This window comes from Protopterus annectens, chromosome 6.part0, assembly GCF_019279795.1.
Source record: "Protopterus annectens isolate FY-2018-M chromosome 6.part0, PAN1.0, whole genome shotgun sequence".
Classification (NCBI taxonomy): domain Eukaryota; kingdom Metazoa; phylum Chordata; order Ceratodontiformes; family Protopteridae; genus Protopterus; species Protopterus annectens.
The window spans coordinates 786,435,394-786,453,813 of NC_056737.1; positions in this window are offsets into that span (position 1 = coordinate 786,435,394).

Sequence of the window (18,420 nt, forward strand, 5' to 3'; positions counted from 1 at the left end):
TTGGATTGTTCATTATAGAATTAGGATATATGTATGTTTATAGTACTGTGCGTGCAATAAAATAGTTCTGGTGTAAGGATTTTAGCATACATGTTGGATTGTTCATTATAGAATTAGGATATATGTATGTTTATAGTACTGTGCATGCAATAAAATAGTTCTGGTGTAAGGATTTTAGCATACATGTTGGATTGTTCATTATAGAATTAGGATATATGTATGTTTATAGTACTGTGCGTGCAATAAAATAGTTCTGGTGTAAGGATTTTAGCATACATGTTGGATTGTTCATTATAGAATTAGGATATATGTATGTTTATAGTACTGTGCGTGCAATAAAATAGTTCTGGTGTAAGGATTTTAGCATACATGTTGGATTGTTCATTATAGAATTAGGATATATGTATGTTTATAGTACTGTGCGTGCAATAAAATAGTTCTGGTGTAAGGATTTTAGCATACATGTTGGATTGTTCATTATAGAATTAGGATATATGTATGTTTATAGTACTGTGTGTGCAATAAAATAGTTCTGGTGTAAGGATTTTAGCATACATGTTGGATTGTTCATTACAGAATTAGGATATATGTATGTTTATAGTACTGTGTGTGCAATAAATAGTTCTGGTGTAAGGATTTTAGCATACATGTTGGATTGTTCATTGTAGAATTAGGATATATGTATGTTTATAGTACTGTGCGTGCAATAAAATAGTTCTGGTGTAAGGATTTTAGCATACATGTTGGATTGTTCATTATAGAATTAGGATATATGTATGTTTATAGTACTGTGTGTGCAATAAAATTGTTCTGGTGTAAGGATTTTAGCATACATGTTGGATTGTTCATTATAGAATTAGGATATATGTATGTTTATAGTACTGTGCGTGCAATAAATAGTTCTGGTGTAAGGATTTTAGCATACATGTTGGATTGTTCATTACAGAATTAGGATATATGTATGTTTATAGTACTGTGCATGCAATAAAATAGTTCTGGTGTAAGGATTTTAGCATATATGTTGGATTGTTCATTATAGAATTAGGATATACGTATGTTTATAGTACTGTGCGTGCAATAAAATAGTTCTCGTGTAAGGATTTTAGCATACATGTTGGATTGTTCATTATAGAATTAGTAGTACTGTGCGTGCAATAAAATAGTTCTGCTGTAAGGATTTTAGCATACATGTTGGACTGTTAATTATAGAATTAGGATATATGCATGTTTATAGTACTGTGCGTGCAATAAATAGTTCTGGTGTAAGGATTTTAGCATACATATTGGATTGTTCATTTCAGAATTGGGATATATGTATGTTTATAGTACTGTGCGTGTAATAAATTGTTTGGTGTAAGGATTTTAGCATACATGTTGGATTGTTCATTATAGAATTAGGATATATGCATGTTTATAATACTGTGCATGCAATAAAATAGTTCTGGTGTAAGGATTTTAGCATACAATAGTTCTGGTGTAAGGATTTTAGCATACACGTTGGACTGTTAATTATAGAATTAGGATATATGTATGTTTATAGAACTGTGGATGCAATAAGTAGTTCTGGTGTAAGGATTTTAGCATAAATGTTGGATTGTTGATTTCAGAATTAGGATATATGTATGTTTATAGCACTGTGTGCAATAAAATAGTTCTGGTGTAAGGATTTTAGCATACATGTTGGATTGTTCATTACAGAATTAGGATATATGTATGTTTATAGTACTGTGTGTGCAATAAAATAGTTCTGGTGTAAGGATTTTAGCATACATGTTGGATTGTTCATTACAGAATTAGGATATATGTATGTTTATAGTACTTGTGTGCAATAAAATAGTTCTGATGTAAGGATGTTAGCATACATGTTGGATTATTCATTACAGAATTAGGATATATGTATGTTTATAGTACTGTGCATGCAATAAAATAGTTCTGGTGTAAGGATTTTAGCATACATGTTGGATTGTTCATTATAGAATTAGGATATATGTATGTTTATAGTACTGTGCTTGCAATAAAATAGTTCTGGTGTAAGGATTTTAGCATACATGTTGGATTGTTCATTACAGAATTAGGATATATGTATGTTTATAGTACTGTGAGTGCAATAAAATAGTTCTGGTGTAAGGATTTTAGCATACATGTTGGATTGTTCATTATAGAATTAGGATATATGTATGTTTATAGTACTGTGCATGCAATAAAATAGTTCTGGTGTAAGGATTTTAGCATACATGTTGGATTGTTCATTACAGAATTAGGATATATGTATGTTTATAGTACTGTGCATGCAATAAAATAGTTCTGGTGTAAGGATTTTAGCATACATGTTGGATTGTTCATTACAGAATTAGGATATATGTATGTTTATAGTACTGTGCATGCAATAAAATAGTTCTGGTGTAAGGATTTTAGCATACATGTTGGATTGTTCATTACAGAATTAGGATATATGTATGTTTATAGTACTGTGCATGCAATAAAATATTTCTGGTGTAAGGATTTTAGCATACATGTTGGATTGTTCATTATAGAATTAGGATATATGTATGTTTATAGTACTGTGCGTGCAATAAAATAGTTCTGGTGAAAGGATTTTAGCATACATGTTGGATTGTTCATTACAGAATTAGGATATATGTACGTTTATAGTACTGTCTGTGCAAAAAATAGTTCTGGTGTAAGAATTTTAGCATACATGTTGGATTGTTCATTACAGAATTAGGATATATGTATGTTTATAGTACTGTGTGTGCAATAAATAATTCTGGTGTAAGGATTTTAGCATACATGTTGGATTGTTCATTGTAGAATTAGGATATATGTATGTTTATAGTACTGTGCGTGCAATAAAATAGTTCTGTTGTAAGGATTTTAGCATACATGTTGGATTGTTCATTATAGAATTAGGATATATGTATGTTTATAGTTCTGTGCGTGCAATAAAAGTGTTCTGGTGTAAGGATTTTAGCATACATGTTGGATTGTTCATTATAGAATTAGGATATATGTATGTTTATAGTACTGTGCATGCAATAAATAGTTTGGTGTAAGGATTTTAGCATACATGTTGGATTGTTCATTATAGAATTAGGATATATGTATGTTTATAGTACTGTGCGTGCAATAAAATAGTTCTGGTGTAAGGATTTTAACATACATGTTGGATTGTTCATTATAGAATTAGGATATATGTATGTTTATAGTAGTGTGCGTGCAAGAAAATAGTTCTGGTGAAAGGATTTTAGCATACATGTTGGATTGTTCATTACAGAATTAGGATATATGTACGTTTATAGTACTGTCTGTGCAAAAAAATAGTTCTGGTGTAAGAATTTTAGCATACATGTTGGATTGTTCATTACAGAATTAGGATATATGTATGTTTATAGTACTGTATGTGCAATAAATAATTCTGGTGTAAGGATTTTAGCATACATGTTGGATTGTTCATTGTAGAATTAGGATATATGTATGTTTATAGTACTGTGCGTGCAATAAAATAGTTCTGTTGTAAGGATTTTAGCATACATGTTGGATTGTTCATTATAGAATTAGGATATATGTATGTTTATAGTTCTGTGCGTGCAATAAAAGTGTTCTGGTGTAAGGATTTTAGCATACATGTTGGATTGTTCATTATAGAATTAGGATATATGTATGTTTATAGTACTGTGCATGCAATAAATAGTTCTGGTGTAAGGATTTTAGCATACATGTTGGATTGTTCATTATAGAATTAGGATATATGTATGTTTATAGTACTGTGCATGCAATAAAATAGTTCTGGTGTAAGGATTTTAGCATACATGTTGGATTGTTCATTATAGAATTAGGATATATGTATGTTTATAGTACTGTGCGTGCAATAAAATAGTTCTGGTGTAAGGATTTTAGCATACATGTTGGATTGTTCATTACAGAATTAGGATATATGTATGTTTATAGTACTGTGCATGCAATAAAATAGTTCTGGTATAAGGATTTTAGCATACATGTTGGATTGTTCATTATATAATTAGGATATATGCATGTTTATAGTACTGTGCGTGCAATAAAATTGTTCTGGTGTAAGGATTTTAGCATACATGTTGGACTGTTAATTATAGAATTAGGATATATGTATGTTTATAGTACTGTGAGTGCAATAAGTAGTTCTGGTGTAAGGATTTTAGCATAAACGTTGGATTGTTCCTTACAGAATTAGGATATATGTATGTTTATAGCACTGTTTGTGCAATAAAATAGTTCTGGTGTAAGGATTTTAGCATACAAGTTGGATTGTTCATTATACAATTAGGATATATGTATGTTTATAGTACTTGCGTGCAATAAAATAGTTCTGGTGTAAGGATTTTAGCATACATGTTGGATTGTTCATTACAGAATTAGGATATATGTATGTTTATAGTACTGTGTGCAATAAAATAGTTCTGGTGTAAGGATTTTAGCATACATGTTGGATTGTTCATTATAGAATTAGGATATATGTATGTTTATAGTACTGTGCATGCAATAAAATAGTTCTGGTGTAAGGATTTTAGCATACATGTTGGATTGTTCATTATAGAATTAGGATATATGTATGTTTATAGTACTGTGCATGCAATAAAATAGTTCTGGTGTAAGGATTTTAGCATACATGTTGGATTGTTCATTATAGAATTAGGATATATGTATGTTTATAGTACTGTGCATGCAATAAATAGTTTGGTGTAAGGATTTTAGCATACATGTTGGATTGTTCATTATAGAATTAGGATATATGTATGTTTATAGTACTGTGTGTGCAATAAAATAGTTCTGGTGTAAGGATTTTAGCATACATGTTGGATTGTTCATTATAGAATTAGGATATATGTATGTTTATAGTACTGTGCGTGCAATAAAATAGTTCTGGTGTAAGGATTTTAGCATACATGTTGGATTGTTCATTACAGAATTAGGATATATGTATGTTTATAGTACTGTGCATGCAATAAAATAGTTCTGGTGTAAGGATTTTAGCATACATGTTGGATTGTTCATTATAGAATTAGGATATATGTATGTTTATAGTACTGTGCATGCAATAAAATAGTTCTGGTGTAAGGATTTTAGCATACATGTTGGATTGTTCATTATAGAATTAGGATATATGTATGTTTATAGTACTGTGCATGCAATAAAATAGTTCTGGTGTAAGGATTTTAGCATACATGTTGGATTGTTCATTATAGAATTAGGATATATGTATGTTTATAGTACTGTGCATGCAATAAATAGTTCTGGTGTAAGGATTTTAGCATACATGTTGGATTGTTCATTATAGAATTAGGATATATGTATGTTTATAGTACTGTGCATGCAATAAAATAGTTCTGGTGTAAGGATTTTAGCATACATGTTGGATTGTTCATTATAGAATTAGGATATATGTATGTTTATAGTACTGTGCGTGCAATAAAATAGTTCTGGTGTAAGGATTTTAGCATACATGTTGGATTATTCATTACAGAAGTAGGATATATGTATGTTTATAGTACTGTGCATGCAATAAAATAGTTCTGGTGTAAGTTCTTTAGCATACATGTTGGATTGTTCATTATAGAATTAGGATATATTTATGTTTGTAGTACTGTGCGTACAATAAAATAGTTCTGGTGTAAGGATTTTAGCATACATGTTGGTTTGTTCATTATAGAATTAGGATATATGTATGTTTATTGTACTGTGCGTGCTATAAATAGTTCTGGTGTAAGGATTTTAGCATACATGTTGGATTGTTCATTATAGAATTAGGATATATGTATGTTTACAGTAGTGTGCATGCAATAAAATAGTTCTGGTGTAAGGATTTTAGCATACATGTTGGATTGTTCATTATAGAATTTGGATATATACTGTTGAAGAATTTTCATGTCTATATTATGAGATCGAATAACCCTTAACGCGAATACCTAAACATCGACCCCTATACCGCGAACCGCGAAAATCCCGAAATCACTAAACCGCGAAAAATAAAATATCGAACTATCATAGTCGGCCAACCCCACCACCCGCTACATAGTACCTACCCAAACAAAATAAATTAACCACATACATACACTAACCATACCCTACTTGTAACCTAAAGTAAAGCACCAAAACCCTACTTGTAACCCTACACTAAACCCCATATACACAACTAACTATGCACTATCCTTAACCCCTCTCTAACCCTAAGGTCCGTAACTACCGCACACTTCCCCTACAGACATACACCCAAACAAAATAAATAATACACATACATAGACTTACAAAAACCCTACATCTAACACTACACTAAATCTTACATACATTACCTAAATATGCACTTACCTTAATCCAAATTCTAACCTTAAAGTCCTATCTATCGCACAGTTACCTTATGGAGCTATACAGCAGATGGGCAACCAAAACAAATCAACATTTCGGAATTCGCAGTTTTGGACGTTCGAGGTTCATGTATGTCGCACAATATGGGTCAACGTATTTGTATTCGCGTAAATGGGTTTTCGATCTCGTAATAGGAACCCGAATTTGCAGGTGGTTTGAAGTTATAGAATTGTGATGCACTAATGTAGAATTTCTAGTTTTTCATAATGTCACCGTTTTCATACTTGGTGGGGTCACAAAACTGGGTATCATACAATTGTGGTAGGGACTTGAAGAGTGGACATGGCAGCACACAGCCTGGTATACACATTTTAATTTCCTGCCTACATTTGTGATCCACAATAACTGCACTTTAGTGAGAGGGAGGTTCAGATAAATATATGAAACTATTTTCAGACAAATTCATGCGTGGAATTGTACTGAGCTCACACTTTTTATTGTGTCACTGTGATTTGGTGAAAATTGCTCATTGCACTTGAGGGGTAAGGAGAATGACATCCTTATCTACCTTTATATGGGGGTAAGCTTCTTGCTCTCTTTCACACACACACACACACACACACACACACACACACACACACACACACACACACACACACACACACACATGCATAAACACACACACACACACACACACACACACACACACACACACACACACACACACACACACACACACACACACACACACACACACACACACACACACACACACACACACACACACACACACACACACACACACACACACACACACACACACACATGCATAAACACACACACACACACACACACACACACACACACACACACACACACACACACACACACACGTGCATCAACACACACACATACACTCACAAGCACACACACACACACACACACACACATACACACACACACACACACACACACACACACACACACACACACACACACACACACACACACACACACACACACACACACACACACACACACACACACACACACACACACACACACACACACACATGCATAAACACACACACATGCACTCGCGCACACACACACACACACACACTCACAAGCACATACACACACATATACACACACACACATGCACATGCACATGCACACACACACACACACACACACACACACACACACACACACACACACACACACACACACACACACACATGCATAAACACACACACACACACACACACACACACACACACACACACACACACACACACACACACACACACACACACACACACACACACACACACACACACACACACACACACACACACACACACACACACACACACACACACACACACACACACACACACACACATGCACACATACGCACACACACACACGCACACACACGCACACACACACACACACACACACACACACACACACACACACACACACACACACACACACACACACACACACACACCGCAATATGTTTTCTGATTTACTATCTTTGTCTTCTCCTTCATCTTCTTCTTCCTCCCTTTGTAGTTACAACAGATGTCTAGCTTGTTTCACAGTCAGTAGCCACACCACATTCTTCTGGTTCTGAATTAAATTCTTAAAGTCAGAAATGACTGAGGAGTCAACAGATTTACAGAAACATTAAAAGTGCTAAAAAGAATGAAAAACCATCATACTCTGCCCTCTTCCTGAGTTCCAAATGTGTTAGTGTGGTGCAGGACATACAGGTCACTACAGCACCTAGCCTTGGCTGCATTCCTTACCCCAAATCTGAAAGCACCATGTTCTTTACAGCACATATTCAGTAGAGTACCCCTTAGTTGTGTACCCCACCTGTGCTCTCAGTGGTACTAGTGGTACTGTTCAGTGGCGTTCAGTGAGCTGTTGAAATGTGTGGACATTCTTTGTATTGCTCAGCGCAGCATTCATATCTCCTGTGCAGGACACCCTAGATGTCACATGTCTCATAGTAAAATATTTTGTGTTATTTTGTTACTCTTGGTTATTTAAAACTTTGTTTCTAAGTTGTGGTGTCCTACAATCCTACCAGAAGTGGCAGGAGTTGTACTATTAGACATGCAGATTTTATTCTAAGTAGCTATCCAGATTGTTGGCCAGATGTACCTTTTTTTTCAAAAACCTTTGCTCACATTTTTAAAGACTGTAGGTTGAAAGGTATGAACCACTGTGATGGTTCTCTATGTGATTTCTTAACCGACCTCATTCTGGCATCCCCGTATTATTGGTCTGTACTAACATATATACGGCGTTTGGGGAGAATCTATAAAATCTTTTATTTATTGTTTTTTAGAATAACATCCTTTGTAACCATTAATAGATGATTAGGTTTTGATTGGTTATATCTACATGAATCATGGATCTCAACAAGATTTTACAGGGTCCCTCAGCCGACAGAGACGATTTGGGGGTATTTGGACTGGGGCCTCTTACAGGGTCCCTCAGCCGACAGAGACGATTTGGGGGTATTTGGATTGGGGCCCAAGAATGGAACAAATGATGTGTCTACGTTGGAGGAGCCAGATAGCACGTACTACCATCTTCCAAAAATTAAACAAACGCATGCGCACATTAAGGACAAATGTTTGGCACTTAAAACTATTCGAGGCCTATCAAGCAAAGGGGATCTCACCAAGAGGGCTCAGAGTCAGGATTCAATCATTAGTTTCTAATATAGATGAGGATCTATCAGAAAAATTGGGTCTTGCCCAACAGAGGGCATCCATGAGTTTTGTAGCTATATTAACATCCTATTATGACAGGTCTATCGACCAATGTATTTCCGAGGTGCAGCCATTTGTGAGGAAACTAAGAAATATGAGTGACATCGATGTTATGTGTCTTGCTTGAATCAGCTTAGTAAAGAATTATTGACTTTGGAAAACATCTTAAAGAAAAGAAATGCACAAATTCAATAGAGACATGGGGGACTATCAAAGAGGTAAACCCTTTGGGGTAACTAAGAATGTGAAACTTGATAATCTGGATAGAAAACCTTTTAAGAGGAAAAGACCTAAGTCTATCCTCAAGAAATCAATAACCTCTCAGAGTAGAACATCAGGGGAAGATTCATCCTCTGCTACAGATTTTGATATGCACCACACTCTGGGATCCCCGATTCCAAAACAAAGTCATCTGGATGACCCTTTAGGGGTAAGCAACGCAGGGGATGTAGAAAATACAGGGTAGGTGCCCAATGTAAAGACATTACTCAAAATTATAGTACAGAAATAAAATGTTGATGAAAATGTGTTGAATATTTCATCTACACCTTTATCTCAAGTTGAACTTCACCTGTTAAATAAAGGCCTTAATTTTGTACCTGTTTTTTTTTTCCAGAGGATTCCTTTGCCCAAGATGTCATATCCTTTTGTTGCTTTTTGAATTTAAGATTGCATTTTGATTCTGTTCCATTAGTTGGGGATGATAATTTGTTCAAATTTTATAAATCTACATTTATGCCCCCTATGCACCATAATGTTTTTATGTTTCAGAACAGTGTTCTCAAAGATTTACATTTTCACTTTAAAGAATCAGAGATTTTGTCTCATAATCTCTCAAAGATCAAACAGGAAGTACTGAATTTTCAAAATAACAAAAACTTAGTTATCTTACCAGCAGATAAAGGTGGGGTTGTGGTAGTCATGGAATGGATTGGGCTAAATATCACGGGGAAGCTGAAAGACAACTTAATGATGGCCGTTACTATATGTATATGCCTTTGGACCCATGTCATAGGTTCAAACAAGAAATCGACCAATTTCTCCATGGTGCTGAAGAAGAAGGGATCATTACTGATTCAGTTTTACACCATCTTATGGTGTACCAATATTTGACAAGAACTTAGAAAACCCACCTGGTAGGCCAATTGTTTCTGGGAAAGGTTCAATCACTGAACCACTCTCCCAGTTCCTGACCAAATACATAAAGCCTTTGTTAAAATGTGTCAGATCTCAGATACAGGATACTACACAGTTTTTGCACATTGTTTCTGATATGTAGCTTAGAACCTGGGTGGTTATTATGCACGCTTGACGTGATAGTGCTATCCACCAACATTCCCCATTGGGTGGGATTCTAGGTTTTACAATATAGTTTAGATAGATCTGAACTATATCCACCAGGGTTCAATACTTTCCTAGTTTGTCTAACAGAACACGTACATACCAAAAATACCTTTTACTATCATGGTAGATGTTTTTGGCAGTTGCAAGGCACTGCCATCGGGGCTTCTTTCACCCAATTTATGCCGATTTGTTTATGGCCTTTGTTGAAGAACAATTGATTTATGACTTTACTCATAATATATATCTGGAAGAAATAGACATATGGAGATGGTATCTAGATGACTGTTGGATGGTCTGGAGGGCAGACAGTGATTATCTAACAGAATTAGTGGAATATTTAAATGGTAATAAGTGGGGTATACACTTTACTGTGAATTATGATGTACAACAAATTACGTTTCTGGATGTTTTGGTCACCAGAAACATTGGCAATACCTTAGATAGTCAAGTATATCAAAAATACCCACAATATAATTCACGATTGTATGCAAAAGGTTTCCATCCTCCTCACAGTATAAGGAACATTCCAAAATCACAGTTTCCTCATACAAGATGGATCTGTTCTAATCCAGATAATTCTGAACTTTATAGACAAGACCTGATTTGCATGTTTAAAACCAGAAGCTACAAATCTGGAATTATTTTGACTGCAAGCAATTGGGCATCTACCAAGAATCGGAAGGAACAAATAACCAGGACTGAAGCAACTAAGAAAACAAAACGAGTTGAGGGTGCAGGATAATAGTAAATCCAGTATAAAAAATGTTTTTGTAAAAATAAAAATACTTGATTTTTTTAAATTATTTACGCTACTGGATGATTTTCATTATCCTGCACCCCCTCAACTGCATTTTTCCATCTGCGGTTTGTCAGTTTTGTTTTCTAAGAATCGGAAGGAATTATTGACCTATCAGGATAAACATCAGTTGGGGGCTTCTGATATTTGTCTATTAACCACATATGGAAGTAATACCAACATATTGATGGACAGCATCAATCGACATTGGAATATATTGGTAACTGACCACAAATTATCCAACATTCTTAATCACAAATGTTCATTTTCCTTTAGGAGGTAAAACATTAGGTTCATATTTTAGCCACTACAAATGATGGCAGGTTGTTGATAGATACAAACAACAAACAATCCTGGCTGAACATCTATATGGTTGCATCCCTTGTGGACATTGTACACACTGTTCTAGAGTAAATAAATGCAAACAATTTTCCAGCAAAAACACAGCTATAGTATTTGATACAAAATGTTTGTAATACAAACTGGGTAATTTATCTTGCCACATGCTCTTGCTCAGCATTCTACACTGGACAGACATCACGACCGTTAAGACTACGTATGGCTGAACACTTTAGCGATATCAGAAATATAAGACAATCTAATGCCTTATACAAGCATTCCCTTAGACAAACAACTGCAAATCTTAGATTCACCATCACTGACAGGATTATAGGAGATAAATGTAATAAAATTGGTTGGCGCTCCTTTCTAAATAATAAAGAAAAAAAGTGGATAATTAAGTTGGGTGGTTTATTTCCCCCTGGTCTAAATGAACAGTTTTAATTATCCAATGAGAAGGGCTCATATCAGTAACTGTATATATTTAATGGTGAATGGTATTAGTGAACTGTATGGCTTACACTGAGGAAGGCTTTATGTAGCTGAAACCGGTCTGGTTCTTTGGTTTTTGTAATTATTTTTGCCTATATGCCATAATTAAATAACAATATATTTACACCACTTTGTGCTGGTATGTTTTTCTCATATTCACATTCCCATGCACATTATAGAGCAATAATTACTAACAGTAATATTTATGTGACTGATATAACATGTCTTCTTTAAAATGATATTTCTTTTAATGTAAATATCCTCAACAGTGGCTGTTAGCAAGGTAGTTTTTTTAAATGTTTAAAAATGTATAAAACACGAGTGACTTCTTGCAAGAAAACCATTCATTGCAAAATGATGCTATTAGATCAAATACATATGAATATACAGTACTAGTTTGTTTTAGGGAAACTAGAAGGGGCGCAGCAAGCTTAACCAGAAATTCTGTTATAATGTGTTGGGTTATTGACACTTACAGAGATGTTAAAGGTATGTAGCTGGAATGTGATGCAGTCAAGGAACTCCAGAAGGGAATGAATGCTTTCTCTGTATTTCATATTTTGTAGCTCAAATATTATGCAGATTGTGTCTAAGTATCTTCCTTAATACTACTCTCTGTGGGAATATCAGATGCAATGGAACTATATTTAGTCATAAAGAGCAATTCTTCAGATTTGAACACTTTGAGTTGTATGTCTGCAGGAAATGCATTTATGTGCAACTGATGATCGGCACTATAAATGTTAGAGTTACTGGAATGTGTCTGAACATTTTCACCTGTGATTATATACATAACACTGACAGTTCATAAGTAAAGTTCAGTCTCTTCACAGAAAGGTCTGTGGTTCATGAAGCTAATGACAGGTAGTTTGAGTAAGTGGATAACTTTAGAATGAGAACCTCACTCACACAGGTTTGCAGTTAGTATTAGTACAATTCACAAATTTATCCACAGGTATGTCATCATAAGATGAAAGGAAACAAGTGAGTTTGATAAAAATATGTGCAGCCACAGGGAGGACATGCAGATTCTGCAGAGAGGCACCCCATCACACACCCAAACTGCAGAGCCAACCGCTATAACCACTGCACTAATGTTAATTTTTTTTCCTGATTTGCTATTAAAAAAGTATGCATTTGAAATGTCAGGACCTGCTAGAGCAAGTCCCAAAATACAGGGACTGAATGGCCAAATGATCGTACTTAGTATGAGATGCCATTTCCTGGAACATTTCCTTTTCTCTAAGATACAGCAGTCTCGCAGTTGGTATATATAAGTTTGGGGGGGGGCTTGTCCTCCTTGCAAAAAGAAGTTTAAAGGAGAACAGTGATTTTGAAATGAGCTTTTCTGCTGTGTATTCATTATTTTTTGAGGGGCTTGTTGGCATTTCAATAAGGAGCCACTATAAAATGGGCAGAGAGCAGCTGTTATGATAATATCATGCTATTACACATTTGAGTTTTTCATCCCTGGTGACACTGCATCGGGCCACAGGTACACTGTTCTGGGAAGATTATTACCATATCCCTGCCTCTCTTCTCCCTTACAATGGTAATATTATGATTTCCCGATTTCCTATTCTTTCAACTGGTTCTTGGAAAGATATCAATTTATCTTTTCAAATGGCTTTGTTTGATATTTATCAGTTGCCATCACTTACATAGCATTTTACAGTGCATTTGAAAATTATGACTGAAACATGCTCTTAATTAGTGCTTTTGCTAAGATTCAGCTGTAACTCTAAGACCCCCTCCCTCTTGTTTTTTTGAATAATGACTTTCATTATGAACCAAAGCAAGTTAGACTTATTGAAATAGTCAGATATCTGTGTAACTGAGAACTTAAGGAGCACTAACAAAATATCAAAAGTATTACAGTTGTCGAGTTTAAATAAATATTTTTTGCAGGTGGCTATGCCCTACTGTATCCTTCCATTCTGCTGCCTTTTCAGGTACTCTCCTCATATTTGAATATACTAAATCCACTCCCAGGACACACTGGCTGTCTAGAGCAGGATAATGTGTCGACTGTGTCTGAAACAAACTGACCTCAAACAGCAGCTTAGGTGCCAGAATAGCCAGGCAGGGATAATGAGGGATGAGCAGCTCTGGCTTACCCATTCTGAGGGAAGGGTGCAGGGGTTCTCTGAATGGCTCTACTGCAGGTCCAGGAGCCTTGAAAGCAGGAGCCAGTGTTGGAAGGAACATGACCTGTAGTTAACCAATCAAGTGATAGTAATCCTTGTCTGCATATAAGAAGGAGCAAGAATCACAGAAGTGGGGTGTTGGTAGTCCTTGCATGCACAGAAGTGGGGTGTTGCTAGTCCCTGTAGTGATGCTGGTGCTGATGTCAACAATGGAGGGTTAAGATTTATAAAAATATATAAATATCTCCTTTCCTTACAGCCTATTGAAATGTGAGCAGAGAAACAACCCTCAAGGATGCCTGAATGACAGGCTTCTCTGAAAGCCACCCCATACTGTCCTGGGTACATCTTTAGTATGGGGAACAAAGAGCTAAGTCTGATAAGGGCAGGTGCAGTGTTGGTAAGACACAGGGGGAAAAAAATCAGAAAAAAATACAAGCTCACTCCATATCTGATTAAAAGGCAAACTGACTTTTACAAGAAAGTACTTTAGTCAGAGGTAGAGCAACCAAGTGTTACTATATTTACTGACATAAAGCAGCCATGTCAGGGCAGATGGGTGGCATAGCCCCTTGTAAAAGTACTGTCAGAACATGTATGTAGTTATAAATGACACCACTCTTAACACCTGCAGACTGGCTACATCATACTCAACATTCTCAGATTTGACAAATAATTAAATGACTAACCATTAGGTGCTCACATTTTCTAAATAAACAGTGAAACTAAACATCTGTGACTATCATCTTAGGCATGCAGTCTTTACTGACCTTTGCAATAACTAGAATTATTCACCTAATTAGCGGGTGCCTTAGCTCTACTGGCATGAACCATATAAAGCCTTTGCCATGCATTTTGCAAAAATGTCAAAAGAAAATAACAAGAGACTTCATAGAAAGCAAAAATGGCGTGCAGAAAAAAATGTAAACCCAAGCAAAGGTTAAAAACAAAAGATAATATGTAATAATGTTATCTGTGTATGTGGTACTTCACAGAGTGACAAGGAAATAAGCCAGCAACAAGTAGACTGTGATGAAACAAAAGTAGTTTAATAAAAACTACTAAAACAGCATAGTAGCATCCTAACACAAACGCCTGGGTTTTGAACCTAGCCTTCTTCAGTGTACAGCAAGGAGGCTTGTCAAAATTGCTGAATTTAAACCAGTAAAGCCATCCTGATTGGTTAAACAATAAACATGTGCTGATAAATATTCAGCAGATTATAATTAATACATTCAAATACATTTAGGACCAAAACTTTATCAAATATACAAAGAATAACTATACACATATATATATATATATATATATGTATATATATTGTTATATATATTTTGTAAGCTCCAAATATACAACAAGGATATATCCTATATAAAGATGTTTATTTATAAACATTCATTTAACCCTGGATTAAATAATGCACCCAATTTAGTTATCCATTTCTTTTCTTTTAAGTCAAGTTTTTATGCCACTTATTGGTTCTATCACCAATAATTTTATCAATGATAGTAAAATGAAATTGTGCAGTACCATGTGTAAGAGTATGTTTATATAGTGCATTAGATGTTTTTTTGCATCTGATGTCACTAAGGTGTTCCGAGACACGTAATCTGACTGGTCGAGATGTTTGCCCAACATAGAATGACTGGCAGGTACAACATGCCAAATAAATGGCCCAGTCCGTATTACAATTAGCAAAAAATGTAATATCAAAAACTGTGTTGGTGTTCCTACTAGTGAACTCTTTGATTTTCAACATGTGCTTACAATTGACACAGTGTCCACATGGAAAGGAACCAATCAACTTGTCCCCCAAAATAGTAGTTTGATACACCTGGGGTAAAGTAGATGCAAAATGGTGTTTGTAATGGTTAAAATGACCTGCCAAATTCTTGCCTTTGAAAGAAAATAAACATTTGTTAGGAATAATGGCTTTGATTCTAACATCAGCTTCCAGTATGTTCCAATTGTCCCTGATAGTCTTAATGAAGTTATTAGTATTTCTACCAAATGTGGTCGTAAATCGTAATGTATTTGACTTGATGGGCTTCTTTTTGTATGTCAACAGATTAGATCTATGTAGACCAGAGGCATAATTCTGAGCCATTATCCTGAATTATAGCCCCTGTCCAAAAATCTATTGTGCAAATCCTGAGCATGATTGACAAAAGTATTGTTGTCAGAACAGTTTATTCTGATGAATTGTGATTTGGGAATGTTCTTTGCGATGTGTTTTGGATGAAAGCTGGATGCGTGGAGAATGGTATTATACTGAGGGAATTTTCTATAAGTTTCAGTTGTTAAAGTATTATCATTGTTTCTGGTTACCAAAACATCCAAAAATGTAATGGATTTTTGGTCATAGGTAATTGTAAATTGTATTCCCCATATGTTATCATTCAGATATTCCATGAATTCCTGAAGATATGAAACATCCGATTTCCACACCATCCAGCAATCATCCAAATATCTTCGCCAGATATCAATTTCAGGCAAAAACAAATTATGAGTGTCGTCATAAATCATAATTTGTTCGATACGCCATAAAAGATCAGCATATATGGGGCAAAAGATGCCCCATTGCTGTACCTCTGATCTGTAGGTAACATTCCTGGTTGTAGAAAAAAACATTTTTGGTCAAAACATGCTCAGTCAAATTTAACAAAAGCGTATTGAATCCTGGTTGATATATATTAGATTTATTCAGCCAAAATTCAATTGCATCAAGTCCAGCCCAATGTGGGATGTTAGTGTATAGTGAACATACATCCAAGGTACAGAGCCACCAATCTGAATCTAACTGCATATCATTTACAATACTCAAAAATTGAGTAGTGTCTTGTATTCGTGATCTGACATATATCAATAAAGGCTTTAAGTGCATTGTTAGAAATTCAGAAAGAGGTTCAGTAATAGACCCCATACCTGACACAATGGGCCTACCTGGTGGATGTAGAAGATCCTTATGTATTTTCGGTAGAAAGTAAATGTATTGTCTAGAAGGATCAGTAATAGTTAAATGATAAAGTGTTTTTTTAGTGATAATGCCATTCTCAACAGCAGAATTCAGGAAATCATCAATATCCTTTTTGAATACTAAGGTGGGGTCCAGTGGCATTTTTGTATAATATTTAGCATCATTAAGTTGTTTATGTGCTTCAATATCATAATAGCTCCAGTCTAACACTACCACTGCCCCTCCTTTATCTGCGTTGATAATGACCAAATCTTTATTACGTACAAGTTCCTCTAGACAAGATTTTTCACCATCAGTCATGTTATTGGACATAGGTATATCATGACTATGCTGAAAATGTAACTCATTAAGTACACTCCGCAAAAAAAGGTTGACAGTTGGATGCATAGGAGGAGTAAACTGCGAAGTATGATATTTGAAAGATTCCATTTGTGAAGGTTCTGGATCACCTTGGTCCTGAAAAAATAGTTTGAGGTTAATGAGTCTACAAAATGCAAATAAATCATTAGTAAATAAATCTTCTGAAACAAAAAAACCCGGAATGAAAGATAGGCCTTTATTTAATAAAGATATCTGTTCAGCTGTTAGTGTAGTACTGGATATGTTACATACATTGTTTACTTTTTGGTCAATATCTCCATCAAATTCTGAAGACTGGTGACTTTTTCTATGCTTCCTGCCCCCCCTCCTCCTCCCTCTGTGTTGCCTAAAGGGGATACATAGTTTTTACGTTTGGGGGTGGGGGAATCAATGGTGGACTGTGTGTCAGTATCTGTACCAGACGAGGTATCAAAGTCAGTAGACTCTATATTACTACCATGCCCTTTGAGTATGGAACGCGGACGTTTCCTTTTAAATTTTGAAAATTGTTTATTTGTATTGTATCCCTCTTGAAATCTAACATGTCTGATGTTCTTAAATGGTTGTCCCTTCCCATAATCTGAAAGATCGCGAGAAAACTTTTTAAGTTTTCTTTCTTTCAGAATAGTATCAAAACTTAACAGTTCAGTACTCAACTTTGCTAATAAAGTAGGAAAAAAAGTTTCATTTTGATAATGATTGCACTCCTCAATGGACTTAAGAACTGAAGTGGTTTCACTATCAATAATTCTAGTATAATAATCAGATAGAGATTTCACAAACTTCATTGAACATTCCTGTTGAATGGAAGTCCATTCTGCAATTAAATTC